At 41.9% G+C, this 22,486-nt stretch overlaps 1 long non-coding RNA gene across 2 annotated transcripts in view; it reads right to left on the reverse strand.

Moving 5' to 3' along the window:
* LOC120406794 overlaps positions 1 to 22,221 on the reverse strand; it is an 84,693-nt gene extending 62,472 nt beyond the window's left edge. For both annotated transcript variants that reach the window (XR_005599588.1, XR_005599589.1), the window contains exon 1: positions 22,140 to 22,221. This is a non-coding gene — a long non-coding RNA (uncharacterized LOC120406794). The remainder of the gene's footprint in view (positions 1 to 22,139) is intronic.
* Positions 22,222 to 22,486: the final 265 nt, after the last annotated feature.

The raw sequence follows: 22,486 nt of genomic DNA on the forward strand, positions 1-22,486 counted from the left end.
GACGGGATCCAGGAAAAAAATTGTTTTCTATAGTCCCCGGCCCTCTCGCCTTCACCTTTCTTTTAAGTGAGTCCTACTGCTGTAAATCACAAGTGTTTCATGTAAAGTTTTCCCAGATTGATGATCCTGCCCTTCCGTCCCCCTTCTGCTCTGTTTGACTGGATATTTAGTCTCTGGAGGAGGCAGGATAACTGAGAAGGATTCTTTAAGCTGAGTTCCATACACATCTAAAGAAATGAGGGGAAAATGTCCACCCTCCACTGACTGCACTAGAAAATAAAACATAGTAACCATTAACATGTAGGTTTATTTTGTTACTAAGACTAAGAGATAATCAAACTCATCTGAGATGGGCCCGCAAACAACCGTCAGATAGTAACAACTTTAAATCACTACCAACCTGGGATGGATTCAAACAGGCAGGATATTTACACCTTGAGCTTTGTTTCTGAAAGATGTAGGGTGTTTTTAATATGTACATGTATATCTATAAAAAATTGGGAGAAGCAACTTAACATTTTTTGACTTATAAAACTTGCAGGCACACATTAGTGTCTATCATGTCAATGAGCACAATTTAGATCAGTGGATCAGATTTGGATCTCAGGTACACCAGTGTAAATCTGGAGTCTTCTTCTTAGCATATACAGAACATGCCTCCAGTGGCACGTGACCAGGATTCATCACCGAATTTGGTCCAATGGTTGGATCATTAGCTTCCCCGGCTTGGATCAGGTACTTGGACAGGGAGTGTGACATGAAGGCTGATCCATGCTCCCAGTCTGGAGTAATTACAGTGACGCCAACAGCATTAGTCTGATTCACACTGGTGTACCTGAGATCAGCATCTGGCCCATTTACACTGTGGACAGTAAATAAATGTAATACGCGTGCCAGCAGAACCTAACTATAGTACACAGTCCTCGTTATGTTTATGCAAATACTGCATATTATGGTATATAAAGTAAAATTCAGTTTGCACCAGTATTCTACCTTATCAAAAGTCAATACAAACACTGGATTTATGAACTGAACATTAAGCCTTATGATTTATTCCACTTTCTCTGCCCAGATCTATGTGCTTTCCCCCAGGGATCACATCTGTGTACGTATGCACTTTCTGAAATTTCTATGCACCATTCAGATACAAAATGCTCTTTCATAAGGCTAGCTACATGGCGTCAAGAAAGCGACTGTGTTTCTTTCATAAAATTTTAAACTCAGCGAACTACACAACGTACAGTATTTGGCCTTTGGAAAATAGCTAGCTCTGTGTGTACCGAAGTGATATATTAATACAGAAATGTTCTTTTAATTTAGAAATGCCTGTGTTTCCGTCCCTGGCCACAGGGCGCCGTAACAGAAGCACAAGGGCCCCTCTGTTTGTGTCACCGTGTTTGATGCAAAATAGGTAAACTCTGACGCACTCTCTTTTCCAGCAAAGTAGCTGCCCTCTATTTGTGTTCTGCCCCGGATGAGGCATTTTTGTGCGCCCGAAACGTGCTCAGCACATCGCCAGTGAAAAATGCTCAAGGAAATATAAACTCACAACGTTTCTTTTCCTTTGCAGCAACACACTCTGAACAGCTGAAGAAATTAACCTCTAAAAGGAACATCAAAAAAGCCTGAGAGTATTTACAGTCCAGTTTGGTTTCTTCGGGTAGCATTTGAAAACTGGCAGGTAAAGCAGACAAAGAAAGCCCTTGTTGAATTTTCACCAAATGCCATATCTAAGCTGGGTTTCATTGGCTTCGGTTGTGTAGCTCAGTATTTGTTGCAAGAAGAAATCAATAAAGTTGGCACCAAAATAATAATAACCAGCGCAATGAAATATTGTATTTATTGCACATAGTGTAGATGCCATAGCTAGCGAATATTAAGGTTCAGTAGAGCATGTTTGCATGTTCTGTTTAAATTTCAGCTCCCATTTACAAAAAAAAGTGCCCATATTTCTAAACATCCACACACCTTTTCAGTTCGCTGTAGGAGATCTAAACACATTTCTAGAGGAAAACCGTTAGTCTGGGCTTTAGCCCAACTTTCCAGTTTGTCATATTTATAACTCTCCTTGCAAACCAGTTGGGTTTTTTCCCCCAGGTTTTTCTAAACTCTGCAGCTCGCCCCAGCTTGCGGATGCCAAAGTCTTGAATAATAAAAATAATAACAACAACTAGTAGGTGAAAGCCTGTGCTGTCACACGGGTGTAATTCATAAAGTCCTGTATGTAATAAAGCCAAAAATGGCTTACAAACTGGATGGTAACAGACCACGAATCCCAGTGATGACTGAGCTTGTTGATATTCTAAACAGAAAGAGTTCTCACCCATGCTTGGAGCTCCATCACTTCACACTGTCTCAACAGACATCAGAGTGATGTTTGGGGTTACTGTTTGTGGTGGCTGTGCTGTTGTGTGTGGGTTATGCTGTATTGGGAGAGTTGTGTGGACTTTTACAAGTGGCCAAAGAGGGGCGCTGTCATGAAGAACTGTGTGTATTTGGGGTTTTGATGAGTGTTGGCTGTGTTGCTGCATGTGGGTTGGGTTGCACTGGGAGATTGTGTGGATTAGGGTGGGTGGCAAATGCGGAGTTTGTGCTGCGGTAAGAGGCTATATGTGTTTGGGGTTACTGTGTATGCTGACTGTGTTGTGTGGGTGGTTGAGTTGATGTCTGAGAGTTGGGCCAAGTAATCGATTATCTGTGCAGTCTTCCTCATACAACCAATGAAATCATTGCCTGCAGATTAGCTGTAGAGTAAGGGTGGCGTTTGGTTGAGTTACTTCTGATATCACAAAGGTTTAGGCATTATGTAAATATCTTCCTTACTGTAACCATACAACCCACGGGTGTAATTCATAACATCAAAATGGCTGAGAACTTAAAAGCTAGATAGCAACAAACTGCAAATCCCAGTGATGATTCAACCTGATGATGTTCTGAATAAAAAGAGCTCTGTAGCTGCTTCAATCGTTTCGCACTGACAGTACAGACATTTTAAGCTTCAGGATGACACAGAGTGACATTCCTGGACTCTTACTAATGACTTGGGCATCCAATCATTTCACTTAAAGCATCACTTTCCTCCTCTCCTTGTTCATTTTTTTTTTACACACTATAAGCTGTTGAGGGCAGGCACTGTCTCTTCTTATGTGTTTGGTAAGTGCTTAGCACATTGAAGGTGCTACAGTCAGCTAAGTAATAAATGATACTACAGCAATAACAAAGGGGAATGGCTCTGGCGTCCCTGTGCACTTCTGTTTGTGCAGGCAGCCTGATCTCTGTAAATTAGGCATTGATAAATTAACTGTTGGCATCTAACTAACATTTGTGACCCAGCATCCTCTTGGTGCCAACTGGCAGAGGGCACAGGGAGTCCATAAAGTTTTACAGGGATCCCCTGGGTCAAATATACGTTTAATAATACACGAAAGGGTGGCATATAAAGTCTCTACCAAGAGCCAGTAGCCAACTGGTTATCATTCTCATCGTGATATGTACATATAGATAATATATAAGAAGTTATCTATCTGTACTAAAAATTATGTTCTTAAGGCTCTGGAATTAGGGCAGGTCACTAGGAAGCGATTGACCTCAGGAATGTTCCTTTCAAGCGGGAGGTAACACACTTCTCTCTCCATCTGGTCATGTGTATACTGGGCATTGTGTGTCTCACAATGGATGCTTGTTTGCACTCTGAGCCAAAAGCTAATCAAGAGATTGCAAAATCTTCAAGAGAGGAAATTTACAGGCAGAAATAAAAAGCGGGAGGGACTCCTGTTTCCTAGTGAAGACAATGAATTGTTGGGGGTGCAAACACAGACCCTCAGTCTTTCACAAAGAAGGAAAGCTGACTGCATGACTTCTCTCATGAATGAAAGATTCAGCTTCTGTATCAAATGACTGGAGGATAGCTAATGTGATGCCAATTTTTAAAAATTCTCCAGAGGTGATCCTGGCAATTACAGGCCAGTAAGCCTAACTTCAGTACCGGGCAAACTGGTGGAAACTATAGTAAAGAACAGAATTGTCAGACACATAGATGAACATAATTTGTTGGGGAAGAGTCAACATCATTTTTGTAAAGGAAAATCATGCCTCACCAATCTACTAGAATACTTTGAGGGGATCAACAAACATGTGGACAACGGGGATCCAGTGGATATACTGTTCTTAGATTTTCAGAAAGCCTTTGACAAGTCCCTCACCAAAGGCTTGTAAGCAAAGTAAGCAGTCATGGGATAAGAAGGAAGGTCCTGTCATGGATTGGTAACTGGTTAAAAGATAGGAAACAAGGGGGAAGGAATAAATGGTCAGATTTCAGCATGGATAGAGATAAATAGTGGTGTCCCCAAGAGGTCTGTACTGGGACCAGTACTGTTCAACATATTCATAACTGATTTGGAAAAGGGGTAAACAGTGAGGTGGCAAAATTTGAAGATAATACAAAACTACTCAAGGTAGTTAAATCCAAAGCAGACTGTGAAGCGCTACAAAGGGATCTCACAAAACCAGGTGACTGGGCAACAAAATGGCAGATTTCAGAGGGGTAGCCGTGTTCGTTTTTTATCAGCAAAAACAACGAGAAGCCCTTGTGGCACCTTAGAGACTAACAAATGTATTTGGGCATAAGCTTTTGTGGGCTATAACCCACTTCATCAGATACATGGAGTGGAAAATACAGTAGGCAGGTAGTAAAATGGCAGATGAAATTCAGTTTTGATAAATGCAAAGTAATGTACATTGGAAAATATAATCCCAACTATACATATAAAATTATGGGATCTAAATTAGCTGTTACCACTCAAGAGAGAAATCTTACAGTCATTGTGGCTAGTTCTCTGAAAACAGCCACTCAATGTGCACTGCAGTCAAAAAAGCGAAAAGAATGTTGGGAATCATTAAGAAAGGGATAGATAATAAGACAGAAAATATCATATTGCCTCTGTATAAATCCATAGTACATCCACATCTTGAATAGTGCATGCAGATGTGATTGCCCTATCTCAAAAAAGATATATCGGAATTGGAAAAGGTTCAGAAAAGGGCAACAAAAATGATGAGCGGTATAGAATGGCTTCTGTATGAGGAAAGATTAATAAGATTGGGACTTTTCATCTTGGAAAAGAGATGACTAAGGGGGATTATGAGAGAGGTCTATAAAATCATGACTGGTGTGGAGACAGTAAATAAGGAAGTGTTATTTACTCCTTCTCATAACACAAGAACTAGGGGTCACCAAATGAAATTAATAGTCATCAGGTTTAAAACAAACAAAAGGAAGTATTTTTCACACAATGCACAGTCAACCTGTGGAACTCTGTCAGATGATGTTGTGAAGGCCAATACTATAACAGGGTTCAAAAAAGAACTAAATAGATGTATGGAGGATAGGTCTATCTATGGCTATTAGCCAGGATGGGCAGGGATAGTGTCCCCAACCTCAGTTTGCCAGAAGCTGGGAATGGGTGACAGAGGATGGATGACTTGATGATTACCTGTTCTGTTCATTTCCTCTGGGACACCTGGCATTGACCACTGTCGGAAGACAGGATACTGGGTGAGATGGACCTTTAGTCTGATCTAGCATGGCCGTTCTTATGTTCTTAATATCACAGCCACGCCTGGCTGCAAAATGATGGAGGACTTTGGGGAAGCACTGCTCTATAGGACATGAAAGTATCTAGTTAATTAAGTCTAGGTTGTAGAATGCATGTTATGATTTTATTTTACATGTAACCTTTTGTTTCCAACACTTCTACTTGCTATCACTTGAATCTCTGTTCTTTGTTAAACAAATATTTACCTGTTTTCACTATCAACTTACCTAAGTGCTGTGTGTTAAGCAGAGCGGTGATCTGAGGTGTAACTGATACTACTTCTTTGGGATCAGCAAACCCATGAATCTCAGGGACTGGTATGTGCCTATCGCTAACCTGTAGAGTGACAGTGGAGCCTGAATAGGCTGAGAGGGGAGAGCTTGTGTTGTCTGTGGCCGGGAGAGTCAGGGATCTGACTCTGGTAGGCACAGATAAGGCTTCCGCACACTACGGCAGATGGCAGAGAAGTGCTGCACAACCCTGGGTATTCCTGGGAAGCATCACAGTGCTCACCACATCTGAAAATAAAGAAAAATTCTAGAAGCCCAAACATTTTATCTAGGATACTTACCTGTTCCCCTGATGACCTACCAATCTTTTAATGTGTTTATCCTCACAATACCTGCATGAGGTAGAGAAATATTATCCCTACTTTAAATATGAGGAACTGAGTTTGATCACAGAGGGGCACAAACTAGTGTTCTAACCTCAGGACCATCCTTTCTCTTGTTTACACACCACACTCTGCCATGACAGACGTGAAGCTGCACTGCACAGGGGACTAGACCAGCTAAGGAAGACACAATGTTAATCAAACTACAGAAAAAGAGCCCGCATTTGTAGCTTGTGGTAACTCAACACACAGTAAATTGACCCTGACCATAATACTTGACCTGATCAACTCAAGTATTATTCTAAGCAAATGAGATGCAGCCAATACGGTCAGATGCATACGTTAAAGCAGTATAATCTACCTGGCTACATGAGGAGTGAGCCAGTTGTATTGTTACTATTATTATTAATTTAGTATTTGCATTGTGCTAGCCCTTAGGAGTAGAGGAGGCTGGAAAACAAGAATTCTCTTTCTTGAAAAGTTCAGAGGTTTGGCAATCTGTCTGTGTTTCACATCGAAACAAAAGTGAGCCCTTTACACTAGAAATATGGTGGGGCAAGCCCTGCCCCAGCAGCTAAGGCACTCGTCTAACATGTGGGAGACCCAGCTTCAAGTACCTATTCTAAATCACACAGAGCAGGGACTTGAACCTTGGATCCCAGGGGAGGGCATCAACCACTGGGCTGCTGGCTCTAGTCTGTGTTTGAGACATCTTCCTGACAGAAGTTTAGTCAAAATCGACATGTTTCCACAATGAGATTCAGTTTTGACAAATGGGTATTTTCTGAAGAAAAAATATTTCATCAGAAAATGCCTGAGCAACGCTACTAGGAGCCCTGGTCATGGGCTGGGACTGCATTTTGCTCAGCGCTGGACAAACACAGAACCAAAAGATGGTCAGTCTCTGCACCAAGGAGTTTACAGTCTAAGTACCAGACAAAGGATGACAGGTGGATACAGGCAGACTGAGGGAGCAGCACAAGGAGGCAATGTGACAATACTGGCAAGCACAAAAGGCTGTGGCCTCAGCCCCCCAGGTACCTAACTCTTGTTCTATGGCTTTGGGTAACTATTTATAGTGACTGTGACTTATGAAGATTTTTTAAAATATGTAATTAACTCTGCACTGGGGTTCAAGTAGTTTTATTGATAGCATTCCCAATCCCCAAATCATAAATACTTTGTACTTCTGAGGATCAAAACTACTTGATAAACTACAAGAATTTAGCCTCACAATACCTACCTCCCGGTGTAAGTATTATCCCCATTCTTCAGATACGGAAACTGAGGGGCAAAGAGAGCAAGTGACTTACTCTAGGTCACACAACTAGCCTGTGGCAAAGCCAGGAGCAGGGCACAGCTTTTCCACTTTGCAAGCCTGTGTCTAAAACTTCACAGAACCATCCTTCCTTGGTGAGCATAAGTAAGCAAAAGCATAGAACAAGCAGGGAATAGCCACAATACCAGATTTGAATCCTCACTTGTAAAAGCTAACACACGTTCTGCTGCTGCCTACTGCTGGGCCCAACTGACTATAATATATGCAGCCCTCTGTGATCTCCAAATGAATATGAATATTCTTGTTTCTCTGCTGATCGTACCCTGTTCTGCTTTGGACACTCTCACATTTCGTCCTTTTGCAGCACCTCCTGCTCCATATTTCTCCTTGCTGGACACACGTCACATACAGGAGGACCCATGTACACAGTTACAACACCTTTTTTCTGCCTACCTGACAACAGGAGTGAGACATTTGCAAAGAGTTTCTGCCCTAAGCACTTGCATAGCTTCACCCACGGCAGAGTCCATCATAGCTCGTGACAAGCATACCTCCCACTGTGGAGATGCACAGGGTATACAACTCTAGGGGTAAAGCTAGAGAGGAAAAAAGGAGATCTAGCAGCTATTAAGCGTCTATGCAAGGTGAGGTACTGGAGAGAGCCACTAGGAGGAGGGAGTCCTGTGAGAAGAAGCTGTCAGGGGTTTCCTAGGAGCAAGGGAAGGTGGCGTCTGACCAAGATGCCAGACAATATAATCACCTGGTGCAAACTACACTAATTGTCCCAGCTCAGCTCTTAAGTTTTTCACTCCTTGCTTCCTTTTAACGTCGCCTGTAGTGGGGAGCTTAGGACAGAAGGGTTGTGGCCTTGACTGTCCTCTTTGAAAAGATGTCCTGGAATCTTTTCCTACAGAGGGCAGAAAACATGAACAACACCTGTGCGTTGTATTACAAACCCTTCTCCCCACTTGCTCCTGGTGGAAGAAACTTCCCTCCCTTCTAGAAGGTTGGGGATAATTTGCTCAAGAGAGGCCAAGTCATGCAGCCTTTATTCAGGCAAGGTTCCTACTAATTTCAATTAGAGTTTAGCCTGAGGTAGTCACGAGGAAGAGATTTGGACCTTTCAGTCAGACACATGCCACACATACCCCTGACAGGAAGACAGGGCCCTGGAGGGGAATAAAAGGGAAGTCAAGAAGGAAGGTTTCTGTGTGGCACAGAGGGAGAGAAAAAGATTTATTGAGGGGTGCAAACATGGCAGATACTGTATCTGGCAAAGGGTCCTTTGCGTCTAGGTAATTGCCTTGCCGGAAAAGTTGTTCTATTGCATTCTCCTCACAGAGATTGACAGTCTAGGGCAGGTGACCAGGCCTTGGGACTGTATTCTCAGCCATGCCACTGAGTGCGGTCCAGTAGATTGGGCACTAGATTGAGATTCAGGAGACCGAGATTCTATTTCCAACTCTGCTACTGACCTGTTAGGTAACCCTGTACAAAGCATTTCACCTTTCGGTTTCTCCTCCCACCCTTTATTTTTCTTGTCTACTTAGATTGTAAGCTGTTAGAGGCAGGGCTCATATATGCAAAATGCCCAGCACAATGGGTCCCCGGACTCAGTTGGGGCTGCTGCTCCTAGCCATTCAAATAATAAAAGTTACGTAACTTCTCCTTCTGTGTAAAATAATAACAGACTTACGTACTTCCGAAGGTGTTAGAGAGACAAGGTGGGTGAGGTAATATCTTTTATTGGACCAACTGCTGTTGGTGAGAGAGTTGTGAGGCTTAAACAAACAATATTTGCAAAGCACTTTGTGATACTCAGATAAAAACCAATAGGATTTATACTCTTGTAAATGAGCAGAATTTGGCCCTGTCGACCAGATCCTTCAGCTTTTGCAATCTGTGGTGCTATCCTGATTTACACCAGCTAAGGTTATGGCCCATATGTCTTCACTGCAGGATCCAGAAACAGGAGAAGCTGATTTGTGAAAAGAGAAGGATCTTCTCAAACAATATGCTAATAGAAATACCTTTTCTTAAAATAGGAACCCACTAGCATCAGGCCAAACTCAGCCCTGATTTACACTCTGTGTAACCTCCCTGATGTCAGAGAAGTGTAAATAAGGCCCAAAGTAAATTGTGATTGTAATAAAAGTTCTCTTCCTTCTTTGGGACCAAAAATTCCTGAAGCTTTTATGCTAACCATGGGAGAAGGGCTTCCTCCCAGGCGAAAAGTTCCCATCATTGTTTTTTATTTTTTTTAGTTCCATTTTTCAAAAAGTAATTTTGAAATGTTCTGTGAAATGCAGGGGGTGGAGGTGCTAATCAATCATCCCATTCTGATATTGTTTAATTAAAAAAAGCCGCTATTAGTCATCCGCTACCCTACCACCAGGACTGACCTGGCAATCTCTTAACACACCGTTAAAAGGGAAATTGTGAGGTTCCCCCCCCCCCCCCGCCCCACATTGTTACAGCAGGGGAGCACAAACATAGAATGTAAGAGGCAGTTTTCCTTGCCAGTTTCTGGGAAGGTTAATCCAATGTTTTACATGCGGGTGGTTTTCTCTACATGCCCCCTCCCCCTTTTTTAAACACTGGAGCAAAGCTATTGTATGAATGATTTTTTCAGACCCCAAACAGGATCTTTGGTAACTTGCATATTGCTCTTTGCAAAGCTAGAACTCTTTAAAGCGTCCATAGTGGAACCTGAAGCCAGATAGAATCTACCTTCTGTCAGGCTTCATTGTGAAACAGAATCTGCCTCAGAGCTCATCTGTAGGTTGGCTGAGGTTTATTGAACTTCAGGCTTTATTTAGCCCACCTTCCCCGTGGCCATTTCTTTCTAACAGGCCTCATTACATACCTGCTTGCTGGCTGCATTTTACTAGTTGAGGAAACCCTACACCATATGTAATGATGCTGGTTCTGGTAGGACGCAACTGAGAGTGCCAATTCAGGACAAATTGCTTAAAGCAGGGCACTTACAGCCCAGAGCTGGGGATTTTCCACCTATAAGGCAAACCAAACCATCCAGACAGAGAGGACTTTGGTTTTACCCCACTGGCTAACCACAAGTCACACAAGCAAGTCCCTTAGACACTCCAGTTTCCTAGTATCACCACCAGTGCCACTCGTTATGGGGACAATTGATTATGAAAACCAATACCCCAGTAAAAGAAAAAAGGTTCTCCCGATCCCAAAGGACCAAGACCCAGACCTAGGTCAATATATAAATTAGATCTTACCCACAAATCACGCTGTTGCCAATCCTTTAGAATCTAAAATCTAAAGGTTTATTCATAAAAGGAAAAGATATAGATGAGAGCTAGAATTGGTTAAATGGAATCAATTACATACAGTAATGGCAAAGTTCTTGGTTCAGGCTTGTAGCAGTGATAGAATAAACTGCAAGTTCAAGTCAAGTCTCTGGACTACAGCCACAGCTGGGATGGGTCATCAGTCCTTTGTTTAGCGATTCCGCTTGTAGCAAAGACCTTCCAGGGGTAAGAAGCAGGATTGAAGACAAGATGGAGGAGCTGCAGCAGCCTTTTATAGTCTCTTGCCATGTGATCTCTTTGTTTCAAAGACAAGCATTTGGGCACGTGGCAAGAAAAAACCTCAGAGTTCTGTCTATAGGCGTGTCCCTGTATAACTTGCTGAGTGACAAGGTGTGTCTGCCTTCTCTCAATGGGTCAATTGTATAGCTGATGCTCCTTAATGGGCCATCAAGCAGGCTAGGCAGAACTGACTCCAACTTGTCTGGGGTGTCACCCAGAAGCATAGCACAAGTTTGAAATACAAAAGTTAAAAGTACCAATACTTATAACTTTAAATATAAAAATAATACATGCACACAGATAGCATAATCATAACCAGCAAACCATAACCTTGTCTTAGACACCTAATTTGACCCTCTTTATACAAGATTTGGTGCCACTACAGGACCTTGGTTGCAACAATGATCTATACTGTCCCAATTCATATTAATAACATCACAACCTGCTTGCTGGCTGCATTTTACTAGTTGAGGAAACCCTATACCATAGGACCCACAACAGCAGAAATAGTTGAGCCCAGCCTGGGAAGGAGGATGAGGTGGTTTTCAGTTACACTCATCTTCATTTTTGTGTGATGTCATCCAAGTTATCCAAACTGGAAAAGATTCAGATTCAGGTTTCAAACACTCCAAAATTTGGTGGGGTGGAGCAACAGGGTTAGGCTACAAATTTTGGTTCAGCCCATCTTAAAGATAAAGCCCAGTTGTAAAGTTGGGGTCCAGATTCTGATCCTTCTAAACTCTGCTGGTGTTGGAAAACTTGTCCCGTTTTCAAGTTCAAGTAAACCACGAACTCAATGGATAATGTGGGGGTTAGAGAATGATGTGAAATGAACCTCTCAGTGAGTAAGAATGAAAACCACAGCAGCCCTAATCCCAGCCTTCCAATGGCAACTTTAGGCAGTCCCAGGTTTCTGAACAAGCGAGGCAACAATAATGTGGCAGAATGGGCTGCTAGAATGATGATGTACCTCTTTATTTTCGGTCACTGTTCTTCCTTTCAGGTCTCTACCCTAATATGGTTAGTTCTACACACAGAGACATTGGTTTTGTCATGCTGCTTCAGACCATCAGTCTGCTATCCTACCCATCTGAATCATAGAATCATAGAATCTCAGGGTTGGAAGGGACCTCAGGAGGGTGAGAGTGGTCAGTATCTGATGCATCTGAGGAAAGTGAACACCATTTATATTAGATCTACCTAAATGTGCATTGCTGGACCTGGTGGGAAATCTCTTTTCTGGTGCCTATATTGGAGCGCTTGATGGGGAAAAAAATACAAAAAATCATCCTTTATCATGTGGAACTTTTCTCCTTTTGACATAAGCCACTGGGTCCAAGTCTGGTAGTAATCTATGAGCAAATCCACTGTAATAAGTCTTAGTGCATGTGATGGGTCGTTAAGAGGAGGAGAAAGATGCAGAAGATGAATGCCCCACTAAGGGCAGGTCTACACTACAGGAATGAGTCGACCTAAGTTATGCAACTCCTGCTACGTTATTCATGTAGCTGGAGTTGACATACCTTAAGTCGACTTATTGCAGTGTCTACACCACACCGGGTCAATGGGAGAAACTCTCCCGTCGACTTACCTTATGCTTCTCGTTCCGGTGGAGTACCGGAGTCAACGGGAGAGCGATCGGCGGTCAATTTAGCGGGTCTTCACTAGACCCTGAGGGATTAATCATCAAACGTCAATCCCCCGGTAAGTGGAGACAAGCCCTAAGTCAAAGTGAAGTTAATGGAGCTACTGGGATGGGATGACCATTTCTGTCTAAATCACAGATGGAGTAACTGTATTGGCACAGTGAATAAAGAAGAATTTGACGCCACTCATTCTTGTAAGAATGATTAAAAAACAAAACGGGACCATAAACAAACAACTCATTTTCTTAGTTGTATGAATCCCAATTTGGAAGATCCTAACCATTCTGTTCCTTCATGCACACATACGCACCAACTCACTTGGCTTCTCCTCAGAGAGGATCTTCATTTTCTCCTGCATAGTTTCTTGTATTTTGGAGTCTTCTCATCTTCCTTTGTTCTGGCTGCTGCAGAAGCTGGCACAAAAGATTCTTGGGCAGATCTTGGAACTGAGTGTCAGGATTAAAGCTGCTCAGGGATTTTTCAACAAAACTTTTTTGGGGGGGAGGAGAGGTCAAAAAAACCCAGTTTGTTAAAAATGATCCCACCCCCCATATCAGTTTTGATGAAAACTTTGTCAGGATTGTTTTGCTTGTCCAGGATGTAATTTCTCATCAAAACCAGAGTGAGAGAGACACACACAGCAGACTAGCCAGTAGCCCACTGGTTAGGGCATTGAACTGGGATGTGAGAAACTTGTCTAGAAGTTCCTGCTTTGACTCAAGCAAAGTAGGGACTTGAACCTGGGTCTCTGACATCCCAGCACTCCAACCACTGGACTGTTGGCTAGCTTGTGGGGGGGGGGGAATAGTGCCCTCGATTTGAGGGGTGTAGGTACCCCAGAATGAGATCAAGCTAATTGCAATCATATTATGTGCATTCGGCCACTATGTATTAACGAAATAGAACACCACATAGATGAGGGCTAATTTGGAGACAGGCTTTCAGAAGCAAGGTCATAACTACTGGCAGTTTTGCTAATCAGTATGGGAGGAGGAGAAGAGAAGAGTAAATAACAGAAAGTGAAAGAAGATATGTGGATGAACAGCCTTGAGTATAGACACCTCTGATTGTCAGTTTATTGAAAGTTAGGAAAAGTGATGACTTAGTAGGGGTCATTATGGCTATGTGTTTAGTAGAAGTTAGTTATAGAAAGTTCAGCTAATAGAGTGTTTTTTGGGGGATCCGTCCTCGGGAGCTATTCTGGGAGAGAAGTTTTCCTGACGCTGACCTGTTGTTGATTACTCAGTACCGTCTCAGAATATAGGTAAATATCTGGGACGTTCTAAACCTATTCCTTATGTCTGTGTGTGCTTAAATCTAATAAACGGCAGTGTTAGACAAAACCATGCTTACTTGCATCTTTCCTTGATCAGACAGAATTGTTGAGTTCCTGTTGATTCATTCCTTACACCCCCTGGAGTGAAATAGTTAAGTTGCCCCTGTTGGGGATTCTGATAACCCTGGGTAACAGGGAGGGGCAGAACTCTTTCTCTGTGGCTTTACTTGCATGCCTATGTGAGACAAAATTGAACGGTCTAGTTTTTGTTCTGATGCAGAACAAAACCAAATGTCAAAACCTCTGTTAGTTTTTTTCCCCCACAAAATGTACTTCTTGTATTCTGGCCAACCCTAGAACTCAATTGATTAAAGAAGGAAGCAGTCAAGATCTTGACAGAAAATACATTGGTCTGCTATTTGTGTCTGTCTCCCACTATTTGATGCAGAGTTGTAGGTGGCCATATATGTGACCGAACCCTGTTCACACGTCTAAATTGGGAGTGTTATAAAAAGACGATGTCATTTTACTTCACTAGCATCACCCATCAAGCCAACCCAGCAGTTAACTTTCAGGTGGAAGCTAGACCAGTCAGCTAAGTATCACCACAACTATTCAGTCTCCTGAAAGATTATCACGGCCATAGCTAAAAATGATGGATTGTAGTCACCTGTTATTATTATGGCTTAATAGAGGGTTCAGTCAATTTATGGCCATCATGGTGCCAACTTGTACCATATCATTATGAACAGATTTTATAGCCTACACTCTTTTACATCTGTAAAGCACTGAATCCATTTTAAAACAATCTTTGAAAGATACTGGGTCTGACTATTCATGTTAAAACTTGTAATGGGGCATCATGAATGGCTGAGCCATCCCATTCTCAGTGCAGCACATTCATGCACTTTTGGTGTTCAAACTCATCTTTCTTTTCTGGGGTTCTCTTTAATTCTCAATTTAAAAAACAAAACAAAACATTAAATGAAGCCGGAGATTAGCAGTTCTTAGGGATGTCCCTGCAGAATCTCCTCTGTGCTAGGCCCTAGCTCCCTCTACCTTTTATACTCCTGAGATGACATGAGGCTAATAGGGGCCACTTGGGTGGAATTTGTGGCTGAGTCAAGAAAAAATCCCTGCATCTCAGTCTAGGATTCTAACACCTGACCCCAGGGGGAGTCAGCAAAAGAGTTTTGCACCTCTATGCAGAGACCTAATGTAAAGCAGATTGGGAAACGGGGTGCTGGAACAATTTTTATAGTGGGGCTGCTGCTGATGGAAACCACGGAAATAATGTATTTGGCTTTTGTTATTACTACTGCAAGCCAGGGGGTGCGGCAGCACTCCCTGCACCTCTAGTTCTAGCACCACGGTTGGGAAATGTTTTTTGTTCTAGTGAAAAATGTGAATGACGAATGATTTTATTATTATTATGATTTATTATTAATCACAAATTTTCTTCCAAAGTTTGTGAATTTTAGTCACAAAATTACCCCCCCCCTTCTTTTTTCCCAGACAAGGGGGAGTTTTGAGTAGAAGCCAGAGCAGGGTGCTCTGGGGAAGATTGGAGCAGCCCTATATGGTGTGTTTTTTCACAATTGCTACCTGTAAAATTACATAGAAGGAATGTGCAGAGACGTTTGCCAATTTGGTGTCAATGTGGGTTGAACCGGAACCCCTGGAAAAACACCCTTTTCCACCTCACACAAAGAGACTGACTTGTGTTCAAGCCTGTGTTGCTAGTGGGTTGTTCCCACTCTGTTGCAGCTCTGCTACCGTGAATAGGCCCACAACGTAAGGAACTCAGGACAGAATAACTCAGTTGAAAAGGAAGCCTTTTATTTTAAGCATCACATTTCAAAAGGGCCTCAGCACAGCCTCAAAATTGTGCACACTTAGTTTTGCATGCCATGGGTTTTGCACGCCCTACGTTTTGTGCATGCAAACACATGACAACTGCATTCTCATGTGCAAATGTCACAATTCCAGATGCAGCCTGTCCACCCACAACTGATCTTTGCATATATAAAGATCGCAGATGCCAAAAAGTCAGTGTTAAAAACTGTGGATACTAGTTTGGCGCTCCAGTTCTGAAAATGTAGTCATAAATAAGTCTCCAGCAGAAGCTTTTTGGAAGTGATGATTTCCAAGGGGATTTTGTTGTTACTTAACCAACTTATTACTTAACTCTGAATTACAAAACTGGGAAAAGATAAAATTATGCTGTATGTTTATTTTTCCTTTTCATTTGTTATAATATTTGGTTTGCACTGTTCATAACCCTGGCTATAAAGAAATGAGACATAAATCAGCTGTGTATAGGCTGAAAATGATTGTGCTAATGTTTTATTCATATGGGAATGTTAATTAAGATTTAGCTGTAGTTACACTATCATCATCACCTAGTGGCCTAGAAATACATATGCTTTACTGACATATGGGATAGTAGAATGACAGTCAGTAAAAATGCTGCTAACTCTTGGATGGACAAGCACTTGATGACTTTCACAGCTCCCGGAGTGTCCTTCCAAAAGGTATCAGTCACCGCCCCTCACAGAAACTTTTGAAGACAAGGCTACATTTTGCATTTCTCGGTTTAACAAAGATTGCACAGCAGGCAATGTACTATCATCATTTTAGGAGAAAAAAATAAACATGTGGCTAACCTCAAAGTCTCCACTGACAACAGAACAAATGTTAGGCGCAATGAAAGATGGACGTTTGGAGGAGGATTAATTATATATGAGATAATTCAGGGAGTTTCTGAGCCTAATACAAAACTAGGGCGGCATGCTATGTGCTTTCATTTGTATAATGGTTCCCTCATGCCACTCTGTGCAATCTCTGACCCTGCCGGCACATGGCTTTCTTCTGAATGATATTGTTATTGCTGTTCATCTGGCAGAGGTGTGCAAAGTCTATGTCCACTGCAATCCCTCCATCAAAAACAGGCTTGGAGAAGGAAAACAGAGAAAATCTGCTCTGAGTCTGTCTTCCCAGCAATCACAATGTGATGATAACAAGAGAATGAGCTACAGAAAACTCTCCATCTCTCGTGGCAGAGAGCTGCGACCTGAATTGCCTTTTTCACAGGCCCTCAGGGGAATACACTGTCACAGCACTTCTTATGAAAGCGTCTCAGATAATTGATAAAAATGCACAAGGATCCACGTTATGAAGTTCAGATCTCGATCCAACTCCTTGAAACTCTCCTTTGCTGTGATACCTACAAAAGAACTTGACAATAGTTGGTGTGCAGAGACCACTGACGATAATACTGATCAATATTGTTTCATTGTTTCCTTGTGGGCCCTGTCTTTCTGTCTGTATCCACCATTTGTCTCTTGTCTGATATGTGGATGTAGACTGTAAGCTTTCTGGGGCACAGACACAGCCCATGACTGGGGCACCTAGGTGCTACCTCAATACAAATATTTAATAATAACTATTAACTTTTCAGGGTGCACAGGTCCAGGGTTTTGTTTGGTCTGCAAAAAGATGGGAGATGGTGAAGGAATTCAAGTTTGAATCTGAACTTCTTTAAAGTTCAAAGACACTCTCTCTCAATACCTGGTTCCGGCTTGTCTCTAAATAAAAACACTTACACACAACTATTGCTGGTCAGGAAGCAGAATTTTTACCCCACAGGAAATTTTGACATTTTTCAAAATTGGTTTATGGAACTAATGTTGAAACTGGAACATAATGTTGAAATGTTGAAAATTTTCCCAAAATGAAATATCTCAAATCAGAAATGGTTGAAACAAAAGGGTCAATATTTCTGTTTGAAACTAAACAATCTGACTTGTCAAAATGATATTTTTCATTTCCAATCAACATTTCACAATGGAAAATTTCATTTTGTTTCTTTTAACTAAAATCAACATTTGCCTGCAGAAAATTTTGATTTTGACAAAAATACATTGTCCAATGGTAGCCTTTTTTATGTGACAAATTTCAGCTTCGATACCATTGACACCAACCTACCGAAAATACGAGAGAAAGATTCTCGTGTTATTAGATAACAGGAGGTCATTCTTTGGGTGAACAAAACTATCAGTATCACTCACTTACTTGCCTTTAACAAATTTCTTAGCTAACATCTGTTGTCCTTAGTTACCTTAATTCAAAAATGGAGGCTCTGCACACACTGCAACCAGCTCATAAAATAAATGTATTATGGAAATTGTTAGGGTCAAATCTTAGCAGAACTCAACTCAAACCTGCCGATGGTGACTCAGTGGGTGTTTAGTTAGGTGAGGGATATATCTCTCCCTTCTGTACTTCCATGACTTGCTGTAACATCAGCTTCTTTTACAATTTACAGCTGCTTTTCCTGATTCTCCTTCTTACTAAAAGTATCAAAAGGTTCTAGACCACACATCCTTTCATGAGGCTGGCTGGGGAGGAACTGCTCTGCCATCAGTCAACTTCCATTGGAAATATCCCCCTCCTTTTGGGGGTTGGGGTTGACTTCTTTCCCAAATTCCCTTAAAGGTGCCACAGCCTTTAGGGTGTTCATCAAACATGATATCCAAAATGGGTCACAAAGGGGACCATTAGCCTAACAGCTTAAAGATATCCTTTAAGATGCTATGCTGATTTCCACCTGCCCTGCAATGAAGTATCTCAGTAAATGATATCTCTTTGGAAAGAAATACCACTATGCAAGATACTGGGGCACATCAAAATAGGGCTGGTTCTGATTGGTTTCATATGTGATTGGAGGAGGAAAAAGCACAAATAATGGGAGAGTTGGTCAACGGACATAGAGAGCCAAATTCACTCAAACACTGGACTACATATGAGGCTAGATTAATAGAATCATAGAATCTCAGGGTTGGAAGGGACCTCAGGGGGTCATCTAATCCAACCCCCTGCTCAAAGCAGGACCAATTCCCAACTAAATCATTCCAGCCAGGGCTTTGTCAAGCCTGACCTTAAAAACCTCTAAGGAAGGAGATTCCACCACCTCCCTAGGTGACCCATTCCAGTGCTTCACCACCCTCCTAGTGAAAAAGTTTTTCCTAATATCCAACCTAAACCTCCCCCTCTGCAACTTGAGACCATTACTCCTTGTTCTGTCATCTTCTACCACTGAGAACAGTCTAGATCCATCCTCTTTGGAACCCCCTTTCAGGTAGTTGAAAGCAGCTATCAAATCCCCCCTCATTCTTCTCTTCTGCAGACTAAACAATCCCAGTTCGCTCAGGAAGTGGAACTCCGTTGGCACCAGGGATTAATTTGGCTCTTTATTTCTAAAGGGCAAAACACCCAAGAGCAATCTTTTAATAGGATGTTGCTGCTACAATGTTGATGTGCTGTGGCACTGCAAGAAAAGGTTGTTATCTGCAGTGTTGTTGTAGCCGTGTTGGTCCCAGGATATTATAGAGACAAGGTGGATGAGGTACAGTAATATCTTTTATTGGACCAACTTCTGTTGGTGAGCGAGACAAGCTTTTGAGCTACACAGAGCTCAAGGGGAGGTGGCTTAGGGCATAATTTTGGTATCCCTCTCTTGAAACCAGACAGGAAGTGAGCCAGCGGACTCAGCGTCTGGCATCAATACACTACTATTATGTGGGGGTAGATCCCACTCACCCCCGCTGTTATTGCCTCATAGTCATTCCCATAACATATGACATTCACCATCCTTGGCATATCCCACCTTTCACATCAATCAGAAACAACATTCAGGTCCTTCTTTCTCAAGAGCAATTTATTTTTTTAAGATTATTTCTTGTTGCTGTCATTTTCCCACTATTAAATTCTCTATCGACTTTAATTAAACATTCCTTGGTCTTGAGAATTTGAAAAAGCTTATTTTTTTTTAAATGCATGAGAAGCCATCAAGCAGGTTTTCCTAATCTTTTACCAGTGTAAATTGAGCTTTCATTATACCAATAAGTAAGCTTCAAAGTTTTAATTAATTTCTCTGCTTGCAAAAGCATAACAAAATTAGTCATGTTGGCCAATAAATTGTACCTTCCAACTTGGTTTTAATTAAATTAGTGTCACTACATTGAGCTGGATGATATATTTTCTACCATATGATCTGTCCAGGCAATGCTTTCTCCTTTCTCCCCGCCCATTCACTTGATTCCTTGTTAAATGCATGGGTGTATTTAAAGCTGGGCACTCCATAAGAACTTACCAACTAGCCATTCTGAAACTGGTTACTATAGTTCAAACCTAGGTAGTCCTTTGGACAAGCCATACATTCGTCTTTGTCACATAATAAGGAAGAATGAGAAGATTGTGAAACAAGAAACCACAAGTCAATAAGGAAAAATATACCCCCATGTTCCGAACAATATTCTTCATAATTTTTTAGACCATTTGGGAAATAGAATAGAAATCTCATCTTACATCATTAACACAATAATCATAGAATCATAGAAATGTAGGACTGGAAGGGACCTCGATAGGTTCAGCTAGGTTCACTGAGGCAGGGCTAAGTATTATCTAGACTATCCATGACAGGTGTTTTTCTAACCTGTTCTTAAAAACCGTGAATGACAGAGATTCCACAGCCTCTGCAGGTAATTTGTTGCAGTGCTTAGAGTTAGGAAGTTTTTCCGAATGTTTAACCTAAATCTCCCTTGCTGCAATTTAAGCCCATTACTTCTTGTCCAGTCCTCAGTGGTTAAGGAGAACCATTTATTACACTCCTCTTTATATCAATGTTTTATGTAGTTAATGACTGTTATGATGGACTCAGTCAGTAAAATACCAGCCTAATAAAACAATATTAATGTGTTTAGTGATTGCTATACCAATTATATTCCACAACATTCTCCAGAGTTAATAAATAATAGCAATGGGAAGAGAGAAATTATGATGCATAGGCAAGGGGCAAAGGGTAGGGTGCTTGTATTATTGTGCTATTAGAGGTTATCACCAATGAATTGTCCTTGGAAAATATCAACTGCAATTTAAAAATGCTTTAGACTAACTGCAGCCTGTGCAGGATGCATTAAAGTTTGAATAACAGTTGTGATGTTCTTCTTATTGAGACACAAAGAGCATGTATTTAACAACTAAATTATGTGTATTTAAATATCACATATCTCAGCAATAAGAGCCTTTTGTAAAGGTCAGCAGCCAGTCTGTTCTGTCTCTTGCCATCCATAAATCTGCCTTTCAAAACAGAGGATGACCTTCAGCATCTGCAGCCACCTCCCACATAACTGATTACAGTACTTGTCACCCACACAACAATGCACCATTGATTTATTGAAAACACGAGTTGCTATGTGATTTTGTTTACATAAGCTAGAGGAGGAATATTTTGTCCCAATGAGAATATCCACGAAAGCACCGATCCTGCAACTGATGCTGCTCACTTAGTTTGTAAGTAATTTGGGACCATATTTTTGTTCTGTATTTGTACAGCATTTAGCCCAATGGAATCCAGGTCCATGACTGGGGCTCCCAGGGTTTACTGCAATTAGGGTGACCAGATGTCCCGATTTTATAGGGACAGTCCAGATTTTTGGGTCTTTTTCTAATATAAGCTCCTATTACCCCTCACCCCCGTCCCGATTTTTCACATTTGCTGTCTGGTCACCCTAACTGCAATACAAATAATTAATAAATATTCATAATAATTGTAACTGACTCTGTGTGGGGAGACCCCTCTCTCAGTGCACAGCCCTTCTTCCATCAGCAAGGTTCTGCACAGGTGCCAGGGGTCTCACTTACCCAGAGTCAGTATTAGTGACATGGTCCCTCACTGGTGTGTTAGCACAGCCAGGCTGGGTCCCCAGAATAACAACACTGACACAATTTCACTGAGCAACAGAACTATTACAGGAAGAGGGTGCAAAGGCAGCTTCCATCCTCCTGTCGGTGTCACTGTAGAAAATGTTTAGCTTTTCCCCCAGGCACAGTGTTTAATTTGTGCCAGGGCTTGAAGGGGTTAAGCTTGGCCGTTCATGCTCCTGGCTCCTCTGGCCTTGCAGCCTCAGTTATAAAAGTAAAAAAATTACTTGAGCCCCGGTACCTAATTGCTTGAGTCCTGACTCCTCTTTCATTACAAATTAAGCACTACTCAGGCAGGAAACCCACCCCCTCCTGAACTTCCTCACCACATTATTTCCTGAGACCATCTGCGATGAGCCATACCCTAGAAGGTCTGTCTGTGGGGGTGCCAAGAAACACTCACTCACCCAGCCTGCATGCTGACTCTCCAGTTCATCACACAGGTGGGCAAGAGGCCACCACAATCCCAGTGTTTGGGTTCCTCAAGTGCCAGGTGTTGTGTATTTGGTTGTCATGGTTTTTGTTGCTATGGCAACTGAGTTAGATTATTATGGGTTAGCTCAACCGGTTTCAACCGGCTGAGTGAGCTCTCTGTATATCTGTAAATAAAATGGAGGTTTTGGTTAGCTGCCTGCTGTCTGGCCTCAAGTGATTGCTTCCTACACCAGCTGCCCCAAGGACTTAACACCAGGTGCTCAGGAGTCCTGGCGCAGGGCATAGTACTGTACACCTCAAGGGGGCTTGGCTGGGTGAG

The sequence above is a fragment of the Mauremys reevesii genome, linkage group 5, assembly GCF_016161935.1.
Source record: "Mauremys reevesii isolate NIE-2019 linkage group 5, ASM1616193v1, whole genome shotgun sequence".
NCBI lineage: Eukaryota > Metazoa > Chordata > Testudines > Geoemydidae > Mauremys > Mauremys reevesii.